The following is a 5736-nucleotide window of genomic DNA, read 5'->3' as shown; positions in this document are numbered from 1 at the left end:
ATCTCAGAAGTGATCAGCCGCCCTGGCGTGATACACCTGGCGGTTCCTTCAGGGTTCTGCCAAATGGAATGCTGCTGGGTCAGTGCTCATGTGGCCTCAGCCTTGAACTTTGCTTTCTGAATCACAAACAACAAGTAGCTCACATTCACCACAACATTCATTATACAGTTTGCCAAGAGACAGTTAAAAGTAACCTAATGATAATCTAATCTGTTACCTTTGGGACTGTAACTGTTATGGATAACCTAAGTACAGATAGCAATGCTAATTCAATTCCAAGGTCAGGACGGGGGAAATAGTGACTTCTTTCTCCAAGGAGGACGACTGCCTTTAAAGCCAGAGGAAAGAGCATGATTAAGACCAGCCTGGCACCAGTGAGTTTGCAGTCACACTTGTACTGTGTCAGATGTGTTTTCCGGACCGGACCACAAGGAGAAGCTGACCAACTGATCAGGAAATTAGGTTTTGGTTCAAGGGTCAAGGTTCAGGCATCACATATGACTCATAGTGAGTCATAGCGGGTGGATCTGAAGATCTGAACCTTGGAACGAATTAAGGATATAGCTTTACTTAGTGTAGCTGTACAGTACTTCTGTACCACTCCTCTGCCCGTAATGTGTTTTTACCAGTCCCTTTCCCTAACCACTAGGGTTAGCGTGTCCCATTTACCTGTGATAGAGGATCTGACTGACAGTGGTCTCATGTAACTAACCATTGGTGTCTGCTGTGCAGAGCAGCGTCCCAAACCTATGTAGTCCCATCACAGTCAGGGGCGTGTCTGTATGTAACCTACAACACAGCTGTCATGTGGTGTGTAGTAACAGCTGAAAACACTGATGAAAATGACCTGTGACCTGTCATTACGCTGACCTATGACCTGTCATTACTCTGTTGTCCAGGGAGGGAGGGATGGATGGATGAATAGAGAAATGAATAGACAGTTTTACTAAGACTAACAAAGTGATCTGAGTGGCAGCATAATCTGGCAACAAATGCTTGACACTTTACAGCATCCTTATATGCATGCACCTGGAGTAATCTGGAAACGTTTTGTGAACGTTTAGCATACTGTATTTGTGTGAGAATGGTGTAAAACAAAATCTTAATTTCTGTTTATTTTCCAAGTGTAGGTCAGCCAACTAAGGGGTCAATTATGCAGCTCTCAGGGAGGATCAACATGCTGTATTCATACATTCCTTTTGGCCTTTCTTCTGCATGTCAATGTTGTGTGTTTTCACCAGGGGATTGGTGTCACTACCGCCCAGAGGCAAAGGCTTTGGAGAGACCGACACCCCTCGTGGTGAAACCAGTGAGGAGCACAATTATTTTATATTTCTACACATTGCTATTACAACTGAAAGAGCTATACCTTCAACTGCCCACATGCCAAAAAGCAATATTTCACGCGAAACGTGATCCGTGTGTGTGACAAAGGGAATGTGCTATACGGGATCATTACAGAGAGAGAAAGGCCTGAGTCTTCGGAGCAGGTGGGGCTTTATCATTGTGACCGGGGGGCAAGAAGACACAGAGTAAGGGGGACAGAGACAGGAGACCACAAGAAAGGTGGAGAGGGGACTGGACTTTTACTCACCTCTCCTTTGGAGTGTCATCATGTTACCAGCCTTCTGAAGAGCCGCCCTCCCCTGCACTGTATTGTACTATAGTGCATGTGGGCTGGGGAATAAAAGACACTTGACAATGCTCCAGATAATAGGGCAGACGGTGGGGGTGAGCCTTGTCCCATTGTTGCTGATGTATCGTTTAATAAACCAAGAGATCAAGTTGATTGGATGGCTGCACGCCCCTGCACTGGTTGTATGGTGGAGGTGGCATTCATTTGAAGAAATGTAAAGGGGGGCGTGCAGACACTGTAGAAGTTGGAGATTGATAAATTGCTCTCCCTTCATCCTTTTATATCTAGCAATGGACAAGGACACACCTACAGGATCAAATTGATGGCTGGACTTTGTGCAGTTGACTTGAACCACCTGTGCTCTCTTTTGACAACCTATTCTTTACCTATCACCACCTCATCATAGTCAAAGAAATGTAGAATCTAGACTGATTTATACTTTGTTATAAGCTTTTGTGCAAGAGTCTGCTGTAAAAAAGAACAAAGAAAATATTTTATTTTATGCTGTACTGAAACCATTTGGCCATATTAGCCATACTATCAGACCTCACTAGGAAGGTTACATTGCTAAACCTGCTACTACCATCACCTGCCATAGGACCTCTACACCAGGTGGTGTCAGAGGTTGAGGTTGTAATTCTTTACAGGGAGACAGAGCTCTCTCCCTCTCTCTCCGTCTCTCTCTCTCTCTCTCTCCCTCTCTTTCTGTCAGTCTGAGGGAGGTGATGGGAGATCAAGAGCAGCATTCCACCAGGTGGAAAGCTAAGCTGTCAGGGGTCAGAGACACAGGAGTGGTCACACACTTGTAAGGACATTATTTACAGCTGTAGAGGGCCACCACAGCCCACCAATGACTGCCCTGCTCTACACTACTCTCTACAGTACATCAGTATATCTGACCCTATGGAAGTGTTTTCCTCCTGGGACCACTAGGTTGGAGTAAACATTAAGACATTACAATGCTCTGGTAGTCTAACCTACTTATTGTATATTTATATCCTTCAACCATTGGAGGCTGCTGAGGGGAGGACGACTCTTAATAATGGTTGGAACGGAGCGAATAGAATGGCATCAAACACCTGGAAACCATGGAAACCATGTGTTTGATGTATTTAATACCATGCCACTTATTCCGCTCCAGCCATTACCACGAGCCCGTCCTCCCCAATGAAGGTGTCACCAACCTCCTGTGCCTTCAATAGTGGTTATATGCTGTATGTTGATCAAAGGTACTGTGCAGAAGTTTCCTCTTATTTTTTCGGAAACAGCTGAGAACACTGCCCTGGTTATGTTATTAAAGTGTTATACTGTAAACAATGCTATTCAAGTGTGTGCATGTGTGTTGTTGTCTGCGTGTGTGCGTGCACGCGTATGAGTGTCCGTGTGTGTGCATAACTTGGCCTTTATTTGAAAAGGGTCCATAACCTTTGGGTTTGTTGTTCAAGGTTTGGAGGGAGAGAAGGCCAGGGTCAGTGTGTGAGTAACAGAGATGGAATGTGTTTTAGCTGCCTAGTGCTATGGCTTCCATTTGTCATTCAAATACTGAATATAGAAAAAACTGAGCGTGCAATATGAGAACACCATCTCCTATTCCACTTCCATGAATATGTTGGAGTGCTTAATATGTACCCACCGACCAACTGATCTTACACAAATACACTCTGCCAAGTTTACCCTTTCTAACCTTGATAATAAAAACCTTTATTGATAGACCTAGGGAATGTTACACTAGGTGACTCCCTTCTACTGCAGACTTGAATCTCAAATATACTCTGTAATATTGCATTCAGTGGGTTGAATGTATGAATGAACGTATCCAGTTTAGTTGTAAATATGTGTCACTAGTGGGCCAATATAAACCCCTAAGGTCGATGTATGCGCCCGCAAAAAAGAGAGAGCGGTGTTTGTCAGACCATGAGACATCCCGAAAAGTCTGTCTTCTCATAAAATCGTCTGTAGCGTCCGAATGGTTTGGCCCACAAAACTATTATGACCTCTCTATAGAAAGATGAGACTCACAAACACGATGGTGTTCTCCGTCTTGGGGACTCGTCTGAAGTCGGTACAGCCGATCTGCCAACTTCTATCTGTAGCGTCCGAACAGTTTGGGCTACACACTAATATGATCCCTCTCAGTGGCAATTTTAGCATGTCAATCTTGGTGGGGCAAACTCCCCCCCAAAGAAATCGATGCATGCCAGCAAAGCCACAACACAACACTAAACAATACATTAATTGCACTATAACGGTGACAAACATTGCCTACAAACTGTTAGGGCCAACATAAAGCTGTCCCAACAGCAGAGATTTATTTTCAGCACCATGGAGTGAATCCTTACCACCACTACACCTGGCTATCAGTGGAGCCTTGACTGGCAGCAAAACAGTTCATTCAGCCACATTTACTGCCTTTAAAAAAACATGGCTGATATGGCTGACTTGCTTAAACAAATGTGGTTTCTACTGACAATTGAGATGTACAAACTATGGCATTAGGGAATGATGAGCGGATAAGAGGCAATCCATAATTTCGATTAAGAAAATGAGCGAGCTAAGACGGACGTAGTCAATATAACTATTTGTTCAGCACTTTTGAAATGTACAGCGACAGAATTCAGAACATGGGCCGTTCTTACAGTATTCTCCCTGTACACCAGGTCAGAACCGTAGGATAAATAAAGGGGGCATATAAGCAGACAATGAAAGCTCTTACAATATTCTATGATGACATTTCTGCCTCATTTACTGCCTTTAAAAAAACATGGCTGATATGGCTGACTTGCTTAAACAAATGTGGTTTCTACTGACAATTGAGATGTACAAACTATGGCATAAGGGGACAACGAGCAGATGAGAGGCAATCCGTAATTTCGATTAAGACATTAATGAGCGAGCTAAGACGGACGTAGTCAATATAACTATTTGTTCAGCACTTTTGAAATGTACAGCGACAGAATTCAGAACATGGGCCGTTCTTACAGTATTCTCCCTGTACACAAAGTCAGAACCATAGGATAAATAAAGGGGGCATATAAGCAGACAATGAAAGCTCTTACAATATTCTATGATGACATTTCTCTAAAACAAGCTATAGGCTACATGTGCACCACCAAGTCAGAACAGTAGGCTAAGTTATGAGGGGGAAAGGGACAAAAGTATTAGGGTGAGGCACATGGGCTACTAACAGCTTACTACATAACATGCACTTAGTATTACTTTCTTAGCTACAGTATATATATCTCCCTGCCATATTACATCATTTATGCAGCAGCATACAATACATTTTTGGACTCACCGTTATGCTGTGCTCACTTGAACAGAAAGGTGGCATATTGTCCCAGTCGGAGCTAGTTTTTTTCAGAGTTCCCTGTTGTCTTGAACTCACTGAAGTCTGAGAATTCCCAGTTCTGAGTTTCCAGTTGTTTTGAACGCGGCAGATTGACAGCAGGCCAATGTATTGAACCTTTTCTGGCCCATGGCATGTGAATGTTTATGCTTTTAAGCTTGGAAAAGAGACCCTTAAACCCAGACTTGGATCACACACCCACTCCACTGAATAGCAGGCTAGTGATTGCTTTGCAATGCTTGCAGTTAGCCACTGATTCCTTCCAAACCACTCATTGTTGAATTTGCGATTTCAACTTGTATAATATTTATGTCCAATGGCCGATGAGCACCGATATGTTTTATCTATAATTTATCTTCATATGACAAGGATTGAAAAGGATTTGCCAGTAGATTGTCGATGTGATTCATGATGATGACTGCTTGTCTAGCTTGCTAGCTAAGATTTTGAAAGTATGATGTTGACATGATCAGTCCAATGAAAGCTACGGTAGATATAACGTGATTTGCTGTCATTTTATCTGTGGCCAATGACCTTGAGCCTTCTTGGATGGGCACTTCTAATGTAACTCTATGGCAGCACCCAAGGGGCTTGAATTTTCGAGCTCTCCCCGTAGATTCTTCGGTGACGTAGTGTCCCCATGAGTGACAGAACGCTGAGCCAATCATGGCGCAACTAAAGAACATTACCAACCCCTACGCTCCGTATTTTCCGCTGGCTGCCCCACCACCACAGAAAGCACTGAGCTAGGCTA

Source organism: Coregonus clupeaformis, chromosome 9 (assembly GCF_020615455.1).
Source record: "Coregonus clupeaformis isolate EN_2021a chromosome 9, ASM2061545v1, whole genome shotgun sequence".
NCBI classification, from domain to species: Eukaryota; Metazoa; Chordata; class Actinopteri; order Salmoniformes; family Salmonidae; genus Coregonus; species Coregonus clupeaformis.
This window is presented reverse-complemented; position numbering follows the sequence as displayed.